The sequence below is a fragment of the Lynx rufus genome, unplaced genomic scaffold (genome assembly GCF_022079265.1).
Source record: "Lynx rufus isolate CCGP_SWC_20201006 ecotype Redwood Valley unplaced genomic scaffold, mLynRuf1.p SCAF_5, whole genome shotgun sequence".
NCBI classification, from domain to species: domain Eukaryota; kingdom Metazoa; phylum Chordata; class Mammalia; order Carnivora; family Felidae; genus Lynx; species Lynx rufus.
The window spans coordinates 4,066,581-4,086,603 of NW_025814867.1; the positions used below are offsets into that span (position 1 = coordinate 4,066,581).

At 44.6% G+C, this 20,023-nt stretch overlaps 1 protein-coding gene across 6 annotated transcripts in view; it reads left to right on the forward strand.

Annotated features, from left to right (window-relative positions):
• Positions 1-5,167: 5,167 nt before the first annotated feature.
• The window catches only part of ARPP21 (cAMP regulated phosphoprotein 21), a 155,648-nt gene continuing 140,792 nt past the window's right edge, over positions 5,168-20,023 (forward strand). For all 6 annotated transcript variants that reach the window (XM_047099154.1, XM_047099151.1, XM_047099155.1 and 3 more), the window contains exon 1: positions 5,168-5,950. The gene's annotated coding sequence lies outside the window, so the exon portion shown is untranslated. The remainder of the gene's footprint in view (positions 5,951-20,023) is intronic.

A 20,023-nucleotide genomic window follows, 5' to 3' on the forward strand; every position in this document is an offset into this window, starting at 1 on the left:
CAAAACAACAGTTTTTGCCTTAATTTAATATACTTCAATTAAAAATATGCACAGGAAAATGTCTTGTATGCTTTGAATGTTATATTTATTTTTAAATCTGTATAATTTGTACCAGGAAGGAGATCGCCTTAATAAAGATCAGTTATCAAAACAAAAGATATTTTGAAACTGATACATCATCTTGAAATCTAGTATTATGCCCAAATGTAAAGTATAAGTACTTTTGATGAGCAATTCAAATTTTTAAGATTTGCCCAAAAGGGATAATCCTCCAATTTGGAAGCCGTGCCCGCAAATATCTTTCACTTGTGTATAGCACACACATATTTTGCATTAGGCCACTCTGCTCTCATGAATATATTGAAATAGTCCATGTCGTGGAAAGAACTCCCATGACTTATTCTAAAGTGGAGAGCAGGGAGCAGATGATAAAGTAACATGCATTTTGCAATCCATTTATGTAACACATTGCTTTATATTTGTGGATATATATGCACAGAGATTGGCTGAGAACCAAAGTGATAGCTGTTTGGGTGGTAGTATTTTGAGATATTTTTATTTTGTTCCTTTTAAATGTTGACCTTCTACCTCTTTTTTTTTTTTTTTTAACAATAAGACTCTGTAGATCTTGCAAATGTACATTCCTTTTCAAAAAAAAAAAATGAAGAGAGAAAATTTCTTCAACGGGTAGCTTTGGAGAACACGCTGTACATTCATGCAGAATTACAAATCTCCATAATGTTCTTCAGATGCCAGGTGGTTGGCCTGCAACCGGTTTCCAGTAAGATCTTAGTACTCTCGTGAAATATGAACCTGGTGGATATGTTTTACCTTTTAGCCACACACACACACTCACACGCGCACACACACACACACACACACCATTTCAGTTACGAAGCACAGTTTCAAAATGCAAATGTCCTGTATTTCATCAGGGATGCGTGGGAGCTGCTTTCTTCTGGTGGTTAATTCATAGACCTTTCAACATCATCTCATCGTCGAGCAGCCAACTTCATTATTCCAAGTTGTGAATAACCTGGTAACCTTTGTCTTCCTTTGCGTGAAAAGGGGAATGGAGTCCATGATGGAGGTAAACGCTGTATCTCTGGGACCGGAATGTAAGAATGGAGGCAGGTGCGGGGCTTTGGCAAGCCTTAGGTTATGCTCTGTATCCCTCCTTGCGTTTCGGCGGGATGACATTTACCTCTGTGCTTCTCCTCTGTGCTCCTGTTGCTTCTGCTTCATTGCCGGGCTTGTTCTGATGGCACAGGTTTCTAAAAATCGGAATCATTTTCGGTAGGTTTCAGAGGAGGCTGAGAACACTTCCTGCCGAAGCAGGTCCTGGAGGAGGGCGCGAACACCGGCCAGGTAGACAGGGCCTGCTAGACTCCCTGCCTGCAGATACCTGCCCTGCAGTCACGGAGAGCTTTTGCATCTGAGCCTGGTGCTCCCCGCTGCACAGGCCTCAGCAACGCCAAAGCCACGTCCCCCAGGGCAGAGACTGCAGAGAAGGAAGGCACACAGTACTCTGGGGGGGGGGGGGCAGGGGGCCAACCCCCCAAGTCCCAAGGGCGTGTCTGAATGCTGGCGTTTCTATCCCAGGAGATGCAGAAGAGAAGTAACTCCATTTAGGCGACAGCCTCCCTAGTCTTTTGGTGCTCAGATGGTTTTAGTGACAGGTTTTCTGAACATCCCTCCTGGGTCCCTCCTTTCCTCCTTATTGTCCCTCCTCTGATTTAGATGCGGTGCCATGAAAACACTCCCCACGTTTGTTTCCGAGGAAATGCCTTGGTTTGCACTCTCGGCAAAGCATCACCGTGTGCGGGTGCAGGACACTGTTCGTTTCTGGTCTGCCTGTGAGAACACCGAGGGTTCGCGGAGATCATTTTCTTACATGCGCGCAGCAGACTCCAGAGGAAACATGGCTGGCCGTCAAGGGATCTGTGCCATTGGAACATTTGGTTTCTAGTCTCCCCAGTCCTCTTTGTTTTTGATCGTGACATTTCTTCATGCTCAGATGCATACGTGATGTAACATTCTTTGTTGATGTTCTGAAATGTGTTTTAGAGTTATTTTGGCTTAGCACAAAATAAGAATGGGGAACTAAACTTTTCTGGTTGACATGCAAATCTTCCCCCCACCCCTTGTTATCCCCCTGCCTTTCCGCACCACGCATGTTTGTATGGCTTTAAACCCGAGACTGGCATTTAATAGACCCTGGACGGTTTTGTTGAAAACAGGGCAAACGAGAAGTCTCTCTTTACTGTGGTGGGGAGAATGCCCTGCACGGGAGTTTCTCCGGCCTCATTGTTGAGGAATGATGGAAGTTCAACAGCATGGAAAAGTCTACTTCTCGCTTCAGCTGAAAAGGTGCTTATAAAGGTAGCGGGGCTATTTTAGCAATTTGCCTTCTTTTGAAAATCCAATTTGGAAGCTTCATTAAAGGGCACTAATTTAGAGTCTTAGGGGAATATGTGTTTAAAGGAGCTTGTCGACAATCTTAGATGTTTGCCAGTGTGTAGGTGAGCTCAACTCCCCAAGCTGGGGTTACCTGGTTACATGTGTGCTTTTTTTCCGTCTGATACCAAATACATTCAAGAGCATCCGGACTGAAAGAAGCCACAACCTTCTCTTTCCCCACAACCACCACCTCTCACCCCCACGGTGGGGATACTTCCAAATGCATGAACATTTTTCTGCAACTGGCATTGTGGATCTCTCACACAGAGCTCCAATGAGGGGCCCCAGAGTTTCACGGAGGTTAGTGGTAGTTAATGCGTAACAGGTCGAGGACTCTAAGGAACGGTAAGTGTTGCAAACTGTTTCAGGAAATACAAATACTTTCTGAATGTCTAGAAGAATCACTTATTGTCACGGCCTGCCTCACATTCCCAGAAGTATATTTCAGTCCCACACTGGGGCACTAAATTTAAAATTGGACAGCTGAATGCTAATTGTCTACATGCCCTCGCATACACTTGAACTTTCTCCAGTGCCTAATTCGTTGACAAAATATTATGAGAAAAGGTAGAAAATTTTGGTTGAAGCAAGTTAACATTATTCTTCTCGGGGTGCTTCCTTTTTCAAATAAAGGCTGAAATCCATGAGAAAATGCAGATTTTGTCATCATGTTTGTCTACGCACTGAAGTTCTTGACGTATTCTGTCTCATTCTTTTATACAACCAGTGCTAAGAGAACTGATTGGATTCCCCCTCCCGGTACTCGATTTCTATAATTTCTATATCCAGTCTATATGGAGTTCCTTCTGTTCTTTGTGTTTTTTTGTTGTTTTTTTTTTCAACTCTCAGGGTGAAATCTGATTCGTTCTAAGGAAAACTGTGTGTTAAGAGTAAGCTGTTGAGATTTCTTGTCAGTAGATTACGCATCCACCCATTCAAGAGATGCTTCGGGGGTAGGTAGTCCTGTCCAGAAGGAAAGGCAAGTGCACTGACCCTCTTCCCAAGCAGCCCCAACTGTGGGAATTGACGATGCAGCGCAACTCAAGAGCTGACCCCCAAGGGAGACAACTTCGAATATTTGGAAAATAATAATCGGTTCATGAAGGACCAGTACAACATCATCCTATCTTTACAGAATTTTCTAGAACTACGCGCGTCATCTGTTTGATATTTATAATCAATATCTTAGACTATGTGAACAGGGAAATAGCCGTTGAAATTACATCCCTACAAAAAGTGGAAGGCATATCCCTCAATAAATCTGTTTATGATGTCTGCCATTAGGACTGGATGCCAATACATGAAACTAAAAGGACGTGGAAATTTTCGTGGCATGGTTTATGCTGGTTATTTATTTGTTGTCTATTCATGGGGTTACTAATTGCAGCTGGTGAGAGTTGATTTTCTCTCCTCTTCCCTTTATTGTGGGATGGGGCGTTCGTCGCAGCAGATACACGGTTATTCAGCGTCTGAAACGCTGGATCCCGTCAAAATGAGCTTTGGCAATTCCATGCAGACGCGCACAAGTATAATTTTGCTTCACATTAATAACAACCTAGCAAAGAAGCCCAGAATCAAACGCCTTGCTCTCAGCTGGGGGGCAGAAAGCCAGAGTGATCTATCTTGGCTGGTGACCTATAATGTTGGAAAAGTAGGCTCCACGTTCACTCGGGAAGGGTGGGCGGTGTTCCGGAAACGTATCCCCATTCCTCCACGATTCCTTTTTTTTTTTTTTTTTTTTTCCCTTTTGGTAGTGTGTGCCCCGAGACAATGAAAAAAAAAAAAAAAGAATTACAGATAATAAAAATAGCACTTCTGCAGAACAAACGGGAAATGCAGCGCTTTAATTTCTTCGGATGTCAACTCTGTTCGGCGCCCCGCGCCCTGGCCGCTGCGGCGCGGCGGCGACCCCAGGCCCGCGCTCGGGCGCGCAGCTCGGGCCAGGGGCGCACGGGGCGCCGCTCGCCTGGACTTTGGGTCCCGCTCGAAGCCGAGAGCCTCCGAGAGCTCGCGGGCTCCGGCTGGTTCGCGCGGAGTGAGGGGCCGCGACTGCGGGGACGCGGTCGCGCGGAGTGAGGGGCCGCCGCTGCGGGGTGTTCTCCGCAGAGTTGGCCGCCGGAGTGGGCAGCGGAGGAAGGCGGGGAGCCGGGCCCGGGCGAGCGTCCGCGGGAGTCGGCGGCGCCCCGGGGACAGGTACGCGGCGGGGGGAGCGGGGAGGCGGCGCGGAGGGGCAGGGGGCGGCGTGCCAGGCTCCCCTCTGATTAATGACGCCGGTGCGGCCGCGCGTGGCCCGGGCGCTTTGTCTCCAGCGTCGGGACTGGCGGAGACCGCCGGGGGGGGGGGGCGGGAGGGGGACGGATGGCCCCGCGCGCGCCGGGCGCACCCGGCAGGTGCCCGCGCTCCGACCCGGCCAACTCCGGCCGCGCCCGGGGGCAGAGGCCCCGGCGCCCCCCTCCCCTCCCCTCCCCTCCCCCGTCCCCCCTCTCCCCTCCCCTCCGCCCTGCCGGCGCGCCTGGCCGCGGCCGGCTCCGGGGTGTGGCGGGCCGGGGGCGGGGGGCGGGGGCGCTGGAGGCTGCAGCCGGGGCGGGGACGGATGCGGCCGGGGCTGCGGGGAGGAGCCGGGTGCGTGGGAGGGCAGGGACGGGCGGAGGGGCCGGCGGCGGAGGCGGGGAGGCAGGGGCGCGGGACGGAGGGACGGGCCGAGGCTGGCTGGCTGGCTCGGGGTGGGACGACGGAGTGACAGAGCCGCGGACAGGTGGGAGCAGTTAGACAGCTCGAGTCTGGGAGAGCAGAACGCAGAGGAGAGGCAGGAGGAGAGGGAGAGGGGGAGAGGGAGAGCGAGGGAGACAGCGAGCGAGCGCGCAGCACTCGCGTGCACCCTCCGCTCCAGACGCCCTCCGCTGTCCGAGGGAAGCGGCCGGGGCCCTGAGCGGGAGCTGGAGAGCGAGCTGGGCACAGAACCCGGAACAGGGACCCGGCCCTGCTAGCGGGACCGCGACGCGCCGAGGGACGGACAGACCGGCCGCGCGCGGACCGCCAGCCGGCCGGAGCGGAGCGCAGGAAAGCCAGAATCCCGCGCGGGGCCGCGGGGCTGCGCGACAGGCAGGCGGACGGACAGACGCGCGGAGGGACGGACTGCCGGACCGGAGGCGGGGGGCATCGTTCGCCCCGCGGAGCCAGCGGGACAGAGAAGGCGGCGGCGGCGGCGCCCCCTGAGTTCGTCCGGAGCGGCGACCAGCGGCGGGGGCAGCGGGGTCGCCAGCCAAAGCCACCACGGTCGCCGCAGCTGCGCGAGGATCCCAGCCGCCGACGCTGCAGAGAGCTCGGTTTACCAGCAGTTAAATAAATCGACCAAAAAAAAAAAAAAAGCGCCAAGCCAAACAAATCCAGCCAATTCAATCACTGAGAAACGGTATTAGTAAAAACCAGAAACTAAATCAAATCAATCGAGGCACCAAGACGCTGGGGGGATACCCACTGTTATGTCAAGGTAATAATCAAGCTCTTCCGACGTGAACCTGGCACGTCTTTTGTGATTTTCCCCCTCCTTTTTGCCGTTTATCTGTGCTTTTCTTTGGAATTGTTTATCGTCTGTTTTTTTTTTCCCCCTCCTTCGTGTTTGTAGAAAACCGTTGATGTTGTACATGTATTGATTGTGTTTCTGTGTTTCATCACGGGAGGGGCAGACTCCCCTCCCCCAGATGAGGCAGACAGGGAAAGCTGGAAGAGAACAGAGGAGGGCAGTTTTCCTCATGGGCGAAGTCTACAGCGATGTCTGCGGGTTTCGTGGTAGAAAGTTTGGGACCCTCTCATTCCATTTGAAAGAACCGTGCAAGGGGCGGAGAAGTTGCCATGGGTTTGTCGCTCTTGCAGGAATTGGGGTCCCGGCTCCCAGGGGATTTGTGGGGGAAGGGGGCGGGTAGAGACGATGGTGGTGACCTTTTATTTTTACGTGTTTGAAATGTGTGTTTCATTGCAAACTCCGAATGCAATGTCTTCTGTCTCAGGTTGTAGATACGGTTGGTGGAATTGCCTGGAATAGTACAGGTATTGAGAAAGTTTCTTAAGGAAGAGAAATTGACTCAGTCCATGTTTCTGCATGGAAATGGAGCGGGAGTGGATGTGGCTCAGTACTTGATCACCTCCCCAAGATACAAGATAAGGACCGAGTCCGAGTCTAAAAGGAAAAGCAAGGAGGCGTTGAAAGTTACAAAGGGTTGGGAGGCTAGTGTGGACATTGCAAGGCTGGTGGAAATCGTTTTCTGGAGAATGTGTCTAGAGGGCAGATATCCCTTTTGATTGCTGATTTTTAGAGTCTATGGGTGTGACACTGTAGCCTCTCCCAAAAGGATGACATCCCCCAAAGTTGAAAGGAATCTGTACAAGATTTGGCTCAAATGCTGAATAATTCCAAACGGTTCCCACCTGCTCCTCGCTTACTTTGGAGATCAAAATTGCTATGATTGTTTTAAGGAAACAGAGAAATGGAGATGACGGGGAATCATCTTTCATTTGCTGAAAGTTAGGGAACCTTTGACATGCACTTAAAAATAAATGCTCCCACTCCTTTGATCCTCTGTGTTTGTGTCACCATGGGACATGCCTGTCTTAATAGGATTTTGGTTAATGTCGTTTTCACCAAAGACGGTGGCTTGAAGAGTTCTAGCGTGTTCTGTTCGAATAGCCAAGTAATCTACTATCTTGGCAGTAATTGCTTCTGCTGCACACCTAATGTGGATCGCATGTGAGAAATTACGTGCGCTCATTTCGGGTCTGTATGGGATTTGTAAGGTATGTATTTGTGTTTGATCCGGTATTTCCTCTCTTGTCACATTCCTTCACTCCTTCTTGTCACTTCAACTAGCAGAATATTTTAAAATTTTCTGGAGCATGGGTTTCGTATATTCTTTAAGGGCTGTGCTTCATCACAAACGATGCAGAAGGCTGACCTCTCCCTGTCCTTGCTTATCTATACTGTTTGCTTGTTTTAAACAGTTTGGTTTAGATGCAGTTTTTAAGACATTCAGACGCTATGCCTCCATGGCTCCGTTTCTCCGGACGTGCTTTGTGTTAGTTGATGAGTGAGAATATAACCCAGTTGCGGTAGGTGAATGCCTGTTGAACAGAATACTTTGGTTTAGGTAAGGCATATTTAAAGCAACTTACACAGTTTTAGAAATTGACTTTCAGCTTCTCAGTGACTTAATTTCACAACACGCTGGTTTCTCTTTTCCGGTGTTCAGCTCAGAGACAGGTTTGTGTGCGCTGTTAGATTTGCAAATTGCTGACCTTCCAGTGACTTTCCCTCTTAGATCCCAGCTGAGTATGGTTACCTTAAGAACTGTGGCATTAGCCCTGTTAGAGCATGCTCCCCTGGGGAGTTCGGTGCTGTCTATTTTTAATGCTATTTAATGAAGGAGCGAGCGCCTCACTCAGCAATAAAAGAAGCATGATGGAAGACAGAACAGTGCATGGTTTTGGATACGGGAGAAGGATGTTTGAAAAGGTACAGACTGGCTGTGGGAAACGGTCATTTTAATTAGTCCTGATATACAGTGCTAACAGAAATCAGTTGATTTTAATGGGAGAAGTACACATGAATAGTCTGCTGTGTGTTTTCATAAACCTCTTCAGTAATTCTTAGAAGCAAGACTCAGTCACTAGAATGCCTGAAAACTTAAAAAAGAGACACTAACCAAGGAGTTGCTGCACACGTACGATTTTTCCTACGAGCTGTCGTATTCTTGGATGGTGAGAAGTGCAGGAATCATTTTAGGTCCCTAAAATACTGTCCTCGTGAAGGGTTTGGAGCTTGTAAAATGTTTGGGGGGCATCAAATAACCAGCATCCTTCTAAGATATTGTAACTTGAAGCTCTGCCTTGTGACTTTTTGTGTTTCTTTCATAAACTTGGGTCCAGAATTGTGGCAACCGAAGCAGGAAGTTTGGGTTGAACTTGGTAGAATATTCGAGTTGTTTTCCTTCCTTCCTTTGAGATAAGCACAATAGATCATCTCAGTTTAAACATTTTTAAACTGTAGATAGCAGGGGGAGCACTAGTAATTTTTGGAACGTTATAACGAGGGGGGAGATATCTTAATGTCATAGTGCGTAAAACCTAAGAAGCCATCTGTCTGCGACACTGGTATAATGCAGAACACCTGTCTCGAGGTAGACAGTGAAAATGTCCAGTCCTAAAGGTCTGTGTTGTTCGTTTTCATATTAACAACATGCTGTGATCGAGTTATATCCCTGTTCGAAGCGAAGCTGATTAGACAAATGCCTACGTAGTTTCAAAATTGATAAACGTAAGGAAAAGTGAGAAGTTTTTATTCAGTGGGGAAGTGAGTTACGTAAGTAGTGTTAAATAAAGCTGTTAGGGCAGTGTACAGAGTTGTTCTAGATCTTGTCCATTCTGTGAAGAATTAACTCCCCCCCCCCCCGCCCCCGACCCACAATAAACCACTAAGGGAAATGCATTGGAAGGAGTTACTGTAATTGGTTGCCGGTGTTCGTGTTTTCTACTTTGTACTTTTAGAGGGGAAAATTATAATCCACACGGGCTGCAACATTTCCCTTAGTGGTCATGCTCCTTGGACCCCAGTGCTGATACCTTTCTCAAGAGTCTCAAATCAGGGGCCATTCTCATCTGAATTCAATGTAGATTTTGCCTGTGGACAAGATAATGATAAGCTACATGAGCAGAGCGTGGAATGAGTCAGCCACTGAAGACACAAGGTACAACGCAGCCAGAAGGGACTATAACTGGGGGTCCTCGTCAGGATTAGGAGACAGTTTGAAGTCCGTAAGGCTGGAAATTGCAAATGAACCGGTTCCGTAGGAGTTAGTGTTAATTCAGATCTGCTTTGCGACAAGGTTAAGAAGGAAGATGGGGTTTAAAAATGATGCGGCCGTGAAAGTCATTTCTTCAGGTGGTGAGTATTGGCATCGTTCTAACTGGTACCACACAGTGGTAGTGTGTTTAGAAATTTGTGAATTTCTAATCAGAAAAAGAATTGGCTTCCTTAGCAATGCATTATGTCACCTGGAAAGTTCTGGACGTATTTGAAGTCAGCGATGAACTTACAAAATACGTATTTCCTCTCTTTAGACAAAGGACCTTTATTTTTTTAGGAAATCTGTGATTCCAGAGGCTCTTTGTGTCCGCTGACTTTTCTTCCTTTTGTTTTTCATTCTAATATTTAGAATTAAATACGATAAATAATTTCAAGCTGCGATGTAAGTAAATGTTGAAGGACTGTTGGAGGCAAAAAAAGCATGTTAGCAGGATGTGTTTGTGACTGGGTTTGTTTTCCTCAGGCTGTCTTTGCTTGTGGGTGTTACTTTAAGGGACCTTAATGCCAAGTTCTAATAAATTGGTTTTTTTAGTGCCTTATCTAAATGAATTTTGCTCATTTTGGATTAAATTTAGCCCTGGATGTTCACAGGGTTTATTCCTTGTTTTTACTTCACGACAGTTTCATTTCCATGGGGATCAGATCTCAGCCGAGATACAAAGTGTTTCAATTATATACATAAATACAGTATTCTTGATAAAGAATCAAGTGCTTGAGACGGAGTATCGAGTGCATTCAGCAGTTTTGAATGTTTGGTAGCATTGTTATCGTATGGTCTCCAAATCGTCTGCAGTCTGGTGATTTCCTCCCCCGCCCCCGTGTGGCATAAAATGCCCGCACAACATTTGAAGACACCTTTCTCTAAGATCACTGGGACGTTTCTGCGCCCTGGGAGATAGCTGGGCAAGGAAACCAAAGAGTGAATTGAAATAATTATACCAGGAAAATGGAGAGCATATTGGAAAAAACCAAAAAAGAAAAGAATTGGCTTGAATACGCCAAATTGACTCTCCACTTTCCAGCTGAATTCTCAGCATCATGTAACGTTCCTCCCTCCTTGCTGCCCCCAAGGAGCTTAGTGTTGCCAGATGGAATGGGTGTTAATCACTACGTAGGGCCAGAGTAGATCAATATTTTGAATTCCTCTACACACTCTTCCCAAGGAGATTTCTTCTGGCATTTTTTTTTTTTTTGGACCCCTGCTTAATGTACATGTCACCGCCACAGGTTATATAAGATTTTTCCTGTTGTAATCAAGTGATGAGTATTAGGGTAGCACTGCAATTCCGACGCAATTAAAATGTTGAGGAATTAGTCCAAAATTGTCTCACTCAAGGCACGTACTCATTCTTCACTACATTTAGTGCAGGGGTTCTTAATAATGGAGGTACATTTCTTGCATTTGTATAATTGTCCGTGGATTCTTTATCACACACTAAATACTTGAGATAAGGACGAAGACCGTCTCTAAGGGATGGAAACGAGGTGGATGGCGCTCATATCTTTAGCAGCTTTTCTTCTAATTGCTTGAGATATAATACTTACTTTAGAACGTTCTAGTCCCTAGCATCATACTTAAAGGGAAAGATCTGCATTTTGATTTATTTTGATCTAGTTGAAATTATGAAGCAACACCAATAATTGAAGTAAAACGTTTCGACACCTTTAGGAAACAAAATAGAACATCGGTTTCTCAAGTTTTAAGGTCCTCGAGATCCAAGTATACTATCCCTTGGTGTGTGAATCGGGGCCTACCTGTCACCTGATGGGTCAGGTAATTTGAATTGCTTTCAGGTGATCCCATCACTGATGCAGCGATCTGGAAGAATCAAACATGGGTCAAAAGAGGATGAAGGAAGGTCATGAGGACTCACTGGAATTCAGGGACTACTCGTAATCGTTTAACTGTTATTTGCTCATAAACTCGATAGGAAAATAAAGAGCTTTACATTGCTTTTGCAGCTTTTACAAAAAGCTATTTTAAAATGTTTCCAGAACCACAAGCTAAAATCCTCACACAAAGTTCTCACGTTTATTGATAAGAAAATGTCTATACTCCACACTGGCCTGTTTAACTTAGCCTTTTGCTTGTTGACACGTATGTAAGTTTGGTGGAAGTCCCATCATTGCTGGCATTTGACGATTCAGTCATTAAAGAGCTTTTGGACAGATTCATTAACTGAATTCATTAATTGTCAGGACTTTGCAGCCATATCTGTGATCCGATTTTCTCTGGTTTGTGAAAATGATCACAGTAATACTTTAAAAGGTAACACTTTTAAATTACACGGTTTTATATTTGTTTATTTTAAATTCACTTAGATATGTTGGTACGGTAGGAATTTCAGGGAACTGTCAGAGCGCTAAAGATAAATTCAAAAATCCCACCGCAAACAATTCTCTGGCATTAATGAGTCTTCATTTTTTTTTCCCCCCACTGTGGCGATGATTTAACTTTGGTCACGGCGCCTAATGCCTTTGTGAGGATTGAAACCTTTCTCCAACCCTGAAATTTCCACATAATCACTAACAGAATTCTGGAAAGATAAAATAACATAGCATGAGATCGTGTTGTATGCACATCCTGTTGCTATTTGCTTAAGCACTGTTAAACACTCTAACTGGATGCCTCAATCTTTATTATTTATTATCATAGCAATTGTCTTCATCCACAACAATGGATGACTTCGTTTTTAATGTTTTGTTTTTTTTCCTTCAGTGTCAAGAGGTAAGAGAGTACACACAGTTAATGTGAGAGTTTACATACGAAAACGAATACATTCTAGGACCAGGATGTCAATATCCCTCCAAGAGAGATACTATTTTATTCCACAGATGATCGCAATGGGTGCATTTTTGGTCACATAGGATATGAGAAGCTGTCGACAGATGTTTGGAATTCACTGCAGCTTCCGATTCAAAGTCAGGTTAAAACTAAGGGAGGGGTGTATACGGAAGGTGTGCTCCAGGCTTATCTGAGAAGGAGCCCGGGGCTTGCTGTGACCAAGGAAGAACTCCGTAGGGTTCTGCAGGGTACAGGTATGCGCAAAACTTGAATCAAAAACAAAAGTTTAAAACAAAAGCCTCGCGAAACAAGGCTCCTGGTGGTGTATCCGAATCTCACGGCTCCATAGCGGGCCTGTATCTGTATAAACAAACACTCAATTTAGCACCTGAACAACCCGTCCTGATGTCGGGCTTCTGAGTCTTCGGGTGCTGATGGCCAAAACTCTGAACCCCTCCGTGCGTCACAGTCTCTGCAGGTGAAATTACGTAGTGACAACAATCCGATAGGAACAGGTTACTCCTTATTTGGCTTTAACAGTTTAGTTCGTGTCGCGTTGCTTCCATTTTCTCGTTTAGGAAGTGGGATCGGGCCCACCCCGAAGGATTGAAGCCGATACAGAGTACCCGGCACAGGCACGTAGGTTTCATTCACTAAAAAGAAGCCATCACCTTTCATATAAAAAACCGTAGAGATTTAAGCTGGTTACATAAATGAGCCACACCACCCTTGAAGGTTTGCTGTTGTTGTTGTTCGGAAGTAAGAGTACAGCTCTCTTTTCTTCGGCCCCGTAACGTGTTTGACGGTTACAATTGGAGAGGAACCTTTGTGACGGTCACGGTTGGAGACAAGCTTTACTCTTTTTCTGTGTCTATGAAATCCGGAAGGCCAGGCCAAGGTACTCGTCGCTTTAGGAGCATGCACTTTGCAAGAACCCCGATGTGTAACCCGGCTCTAAGGGAAGGGGCAGCCCAATTCAGAGTTGTCTACAGAGTGAACGGACGGATATTATTTCTCCAAAAGAGTTTAACTGGGTCATCCAGTGGTGGCTAAAGAACTGAACAAGAAGGGGGTGGAAGGGATCCGTGAGGGAATGATTTTAAATCCTGTGTTAATGGGTGAAAGCTCTTAAGCGGCAGACTTGAACTGGCACGGGAGATGGAAATATCTTCAGCTGCCTCGGAGACGTTACAGCAAGTGACACTTGGGTCTCACTGGTAGGCTCCCAGACACCCCACCGACGGCTTTGGTTCCTAAGCACTGAGTGAGTTGTTTGGGCTGAGCAGCCGATCTGGCCTCTGATCCCGAGGCATTTGCTCTTTTGCCGAAGTGAATCACTTCTGCCCTTGGGTGAAAGTGGCCAGAGGAGGGGGGACACTCCCCTCAAAAGGGGGGTTTCATCAGTTGGTGGCCCCGTCAGGAAATCGGAAGCCACCAGTCACGTTCAACACCGAAGAAGGTGAGCTGTGCGAAGCGATCCGTTTGCCGAATAATGGAGTTTTGGTTTCGATTATAATTTGCATATCAGCCGTTCTTCTGAGGGATAACACAGTCCAAAAGTTATCCAATGAAGCTTCTCAGAAGGTGTCTGAGAATGAACTTAGAATCCTTTGGTATTGTGATATTTGCTGGAAAACAAGGAAAGGGTAGACAGATTTTGTACGTGTGTGTGTGTCATGTATATATACACATATATACATACACATATATACACATATACATACATACATATATATATGTAACATATATATTACATATCTTGTCCACAGTATAGATCCCATACATAAGAGGTATGTTATATATCTTGTCTATCATATATATGATATTCATCTATAATCAGCATATATCTGTATCTATACCTGTATCTAGAATCTACATTCTCCACATGCTTAGATATGAGTCATCTACCTAACTCACATGAAGCAAAAAAGTAGTTTGGCCCCAAAGCATATTTCCTACTACCTCTTCTACTGCCCTTAGCAGTTCTTGCTTGCACGTGGCCGATCTTTAATCCAAGTTTGTTGAACTAAAAATTGATCTTTATATTGTCGATGGCATCTAACACTCCGGACTTAAAAGCAGCCCTAAGTAAAGGTTTAATTGTGTTTTTCCCCTAAAGTGTCAGCGTACGTGGGCCTGACATTCATTCATCTTTCTAAAAAGGAGAACAAAGATACGCCCTCCCGCATAGGGGAAATTGTAACTGCTCTCAAGATTTGTTTGGGCTCTCACAAGGAAGTGCTTGCTACAGATGTCAGACCGTGACTAGGGCTTCTACAAGAGTAACAAAGTCCCTAAAACTTCGGTCTGCTTTGACGGAATACGTAGATGACTTTTTCAGCTGCATGGAAGGGAATTAAGGTCAACCCTCAGTTAATAAATAAATTGCGAGAGCGGATGGGGCCAAGGCAAGTTCACAAGCAATTTCCAAATCACTGGTACACAGAGTTAGCGACAACTCATGTTTACTGGACAGGTGCCTGGGGAGAGATTAACCACGGTGAAGGTGATCCAGGATGTGGGGAGAGAATTCACTCCTCCGAGGGCTGAGTGAGCTTGCAGTGCTGGAGCAGAAGGCAAGGGTAAGGAAGAGAGGGAGAAGAGAATTTGGCAAACTGGGGGGGTCTCCAGGCCCCTCTTCCTGCCCGGAAGCTATGCAGCTCTAACCAAGCAGAAGCAGGGCCTGCCTTCTCTGTCGGCTCAGGTCATGATCCCGTGGTTCACGTGTTCGAGCCCTGCGTCGGGCTCTGTGCTGACAGCTCGGAGCCTGGAGCCTGCTTCGGAATCTGTGTCTCCCTCTCTCTCTCTGCCCCTTCCCCCCTCACGTTGTGTCTCTGTCTCTTAAAAATAAATAAACATGGGGCGCCTGGGTGGCGCAGTCGGTCAAGCGTCCGACTTCAGCTCAGGTCACGATCTCGCGGTCCGTGAGTTCGAGCCCCGCGTCGGGCTCTGCGCTGATGGCTCGGAGCCTGGAGCCTGTTTCCGATTCTGTGTCTCCCTCTCTCTCTGCCCCTCCCCGTTCATGCTCTGTCTCTCTCTGTCCCAAAATAAATAAAAAACGTTGAAAAAAATTAAAAAAAAATAAATGAATAAATAAATAAATAAACAAATAAACATTAAAAAAAGAAAAAGAAAGTTAACCAGGCCTCCTTCTGGATTTGTCTGGAAATACCACAGAGAGTTTACTCTGAATACCCTTCCAGGAGCAATTTGAGACTTTATCTAAGAACTAGAAATGACTTCAAATACAACTGTGGTAGGTAGACTCGTGATTTGTACACTTCGCAGGTAAAACCAATAGATCTATCCAACAGAAGGCCATTTGTATAATCCGAGATGGGCCCAACAGATCTAGCAAGAGAAGAGACCTCTAAAATCCATTTTTCTAAAATCACCTGACAACATTACATCATTGTTTTGGCCTGCCTGTGAGCATAGATTGCTTCTGATGTTTTAAGAAAAGATGAGGAGATACCAACTTGTTTCATCACTTGTAGATTAGATCCTGGGGCTTAGGTGGGGATCATATGATTTGCACCAGTAGTCAAGGAATTGATAGAACTGAGAAGGACCCAGACCTGCAAACTTGAAAGAACCCCTATATTTTACTCCAGGTCTTGGTGAACTTATCTAATGTTACTGAATTGATCGAAAGCAAAACTTGGGGTATTCCTGATGAAATACACCATAAGCATTAAGGAAAATCTAAATGAAAGCAAGGTGGTATGTTTCTGTATTTTTCAGGGAAGCTACTGAGTGGCCATTGGTGGAGGAAATCTGTACTTATTTCTGTATTGATTAGGTCATTAGTGCCATTTGTTCTGCTCTGCGGGGATTACTTCCCTTGGTTTGTTCCTTCTGCTCTCTGAACGACCTCATTTGTCCAGGCAAAAACTCTTTATCAAGATGGAGATCCAAGATTTTTCTATAGTTCTTCCTGTATCCTTCGCTAAAGCCACAGGGACAGTGATAAGAAAAATCAGGATTTCCTCTATGGATTCTGACTTTGCCTCTGGATCATTTTTGATCGAAAGCTGGTTGTGGGGTGGTTGTTTTGGAAAAAATAATTTGTTCCATTGTTTTGCAGTGCGACTGTCAACGGATACTTACGAGCTGCCCCTTGTGTGAAAGGGAGTTGTGTGCGCATGTGATGTCCAGATGAATCTACCCTCGGTTGTGGTCACAGCTGTGGTTGTGTGAAAGGGACTGTGTGCTCATGTAATGCCCACATGAATATACCCTCGGTTGTGATCACAGCTGTGGCAAAATTTCTGTTGTAGCATACTGGGGGATTCTTGTCTAAGGGAAAAGAATGGTGTATATTTCATCCTTCTGTTTTTTTCTTTGCAGTGTAACTTACACGGTAACATACAACAGGCATGGGAAACACAGGGATTCAGATCTTACCTACAGATTAGGAGTTGAGAACCAAGGGGGTAGCGAAAGGGTATGTGGTGAGGCCATGGCATAGAAGGATGTGGAAATTAACTTGTGAAACTGGTAGAGTGCCTGTAAATCTGTCTGCCTGCATCTCAAATCTGTACTTGTGGCTGCCATTTGAGACAAGAATAGATTCTCAGCTCCTGATTTCACCCATGCTTGGGACACATCCTCTCCTGGTGCCAAAGAAGGGCAATAGGTCTGAGGTCAAGGTGACCTAAGTTTAAGCTTGAATCTCATCTCTGCTTCTCACTGGCCTCGCCAAGTGACCTTCAGTGTCCTTCTTGCAGTATGTAGATAGCAGCACTCCCTTCATGAGCTATCCTCTGTAAAATATTTGCCACAAAATAGAAATGTTATCTCCTTCCTGCTTTCTCCTACAGGGACTGTTTATCCATTAAAACATTGAAAACTATAAGAATGTGCAATGAAATTATATGTCAATACTTGTTTTGAAAATAATATAAAGTTGTAGTTTGAGTCCTAAGTATTTTGTCTGTGGATTACTGAGGGAAAAAAAAAACATAAACAATGATTTTAAGGGGTGTTGGGATTCTTTTGCATTAGTTTTTATAAGATGTTAACAATACGTGTCACGTGGTTAAGGGGGGGGAACAAAAACTACAACATATCTAAACACTTATCTTTACTTACTTGTGTCCAACAGTCTGAAACAATGCTATTGATTTAAGGGACCCAGTAGTTCACATTTGCATAAAAATAGATACCCAGGGATAAGTGATTAAGGAAAATATTAATTAAAAGTTTTTTTAAAACACAAATGAAAAATGATTTTGAAGATCTTTATCAAGTGGTACGTGGAGTTTAAAACTTTTATTATTTTTTTAACGTTTATTGATTTTTGAGACAGAGGGAGACACACAGAATCTGCAGCAGGCTCCGGGCTCTGAGCTGTCAGCACAGAGCCCGACGTGGGGCTCGAACTCACAGACTATGAGGTTATGACCTGAGCCTACGTCGGAGGCTCAACCGACTGAGCCACCCAGACGCCCCATCAACTGTTAAGTGGAGTTTAAAGAATTGTCTTTCTTTTTTTTTTTCTTCTTTTTTTTTTTCTTTTTCTTTTTTTTTTTTTTTCCAAATGGATTCACAAGGCTTGGGCTTTTCGGTGCATGTGTGACAAGACTTTTTTGTGATTCTTTGTAGTTAAGGCATTATGTCTTGCTCTTTGAATCTGCGTTCTGAGCTATCCCCCCGTGTCAAGTTGGGGAAAAGTGCTACCTTGTATATTTATACTCTGTCTCTGTCCCAGGGGAAAGAGCTGACGCCAGGTCGCATAAACCTCTTGTCAGGCCACCTGCCAACACGTGTTCATGCCATTTACTGATATTGAGGATGAAATGACCCATTTTAACTAGTATGTTCCCCCCTGAAATTATCTTCAGGAAAACTCGAAGTTCCAATTCGCCAGTGTGAGCTCTCTTCGTCGACGGTTTGTCCTCAGTTTGTTTGGTCCCAAGTGAACCCGAGACACCTGCAGCATCATGTACACTCATTCTTTGCCCTTGCGTCCTGCTTGTTTGTCGCAGAGGGTGGCGGTTGCTTTTGGCAGATGTACAGGATCAAAGTAGCCTTTTTATCTTTCTACCCTCGGGGAGTCAGTTTCTCAGATAGAGGAAGTGGTGAGGCTAACAGAAATTTCAGCTCACCCCGAAATAAAAGTCAAGTGGATTAGGTGTGATAACCCTATTTATTAATGATTTGTCAAAGGCAGTGGCTTTGTGAAGTTATTGGACGGAGAAATTTAGGGACTGGGCTTCCTTTTTACTAAGTAAATGTTTACGCCGTAGTTTGTGGCCCGAAGGAAATTAACAACCAAAATAATCTTATTGATTTTTTCATCTAGGTAACCTGAAGAAATGGAAAATCTTAGAAATACTATCTATAGGTAAATATTAAGGATTTATTTGGTAGCAGTGTATTTTACATTATATACAGAGAGGCTATCGCCCTAAATTTCTGTATAATTTATCTTATGCATTACTACGTTTGCTTGGATAAATATTGGTCTTCGACTAGGGAATTACCTCTAATTTTATTGTTGGGAATTTTTTCTGAAGGGAGAACAGAATAACAGAAAATGAATACGTATGCATACTCTTTTATACATATACACGTGTGTGTGTATTTTAAAATACATACACACACATGTCATATACCATATTATATATATGATATGATTTATATTTATTGAATATATTTATATATATATATATATACACATTGGGAATCTGGTTATATTATAAAAATTACACACATGTATCTAATATAGTACATATTAGATGTGGTATAATATTTTGGTATATACATACATTTGGGATCTGGTTATGTTATAAAACGAGTACTCCCTTATTGCCCGTCTTCAGTGATATAATGGCAAGATGGAAACAGAGGGTGGGGCGATGAATTTATCCTTTCAATCAAGAAGTTAGAGATTTCTCTCGACTTTAGGCTTCGAGAAGCCATAAGGCTTCGAGACAAATTTTAGTAAGTGAATTTAAAGTTGCTTTGATTTAAAAACGATTTTTAAAACATAGCACCTTAAGAGAAGAGAAGAAGATTGCAAATTCCATTAGAAAAAGAGGTTGGAGCCTCTGTTCTGGGTGATTACAGGGAGATAGATGCAGGTTTCCCCGAGTTGTAGTCTGAGGGTCTCCAGCGTAGGACTCTAAAGTCCGCGGAGAGAAGATAATCCCGAGTCCGCAAGACTGGATATTCTCAGGGTCAAGGAAAAACTTACATAAAAATTAGTGAGCACTAGAGAAGAAAACTATGAATGCAAAAAAAAAAAAAAAAACAAACAAAAAAAACCGTGCAGACAGCGGTTTATAACAGCTTTATTCATAATTGCCTCAAACTGGAGACAACCCAGATGTCCTTCCAAAGATGCCTGGGGAAACTGTGGTACATCCATACAGTGGAATATTACATAGCGATAAAAAGGAACAAATTATGAATTCACGTGGCAATTTGAATGGGTCTCAGGGGCATTGTGCTGGGTGAAAGAAGTCAATCTCAAAACATCACAGAGTGTGTGATCTCATTTATATAACATCTCAAAATGACAAAAACACAGGGACAGAGAAATATGGATTAGTGAATGCCAGGAGATATGTCACAGAGGAGGTGTGCTCGGAAGGGATGGCATGAGGAAACTTTGGGGGTGATGGAACTCTTCTTTAGCCAGATTATGGTGGTGGTTACACAAGCTTATACCTGTGTTAAAATCCATGGAACTCTACAGCTCCCAGCCCCAACAAGCTAAGTTTACTATACGATAATTTTATGATCGTGTAAAACGGATGATGTAACAATGAAAAAAAAAATCAGAAGAATACTGTCTTTTAGTTACACCAAGTAACTGGCTTTGCATCATTGCATGAGGTGAAAGTATCAATTGATTTAAATAAATCAAAACACTTTATCTCCAGCAAAAGGAAAAAAAGTGATCTCTGTAAGCA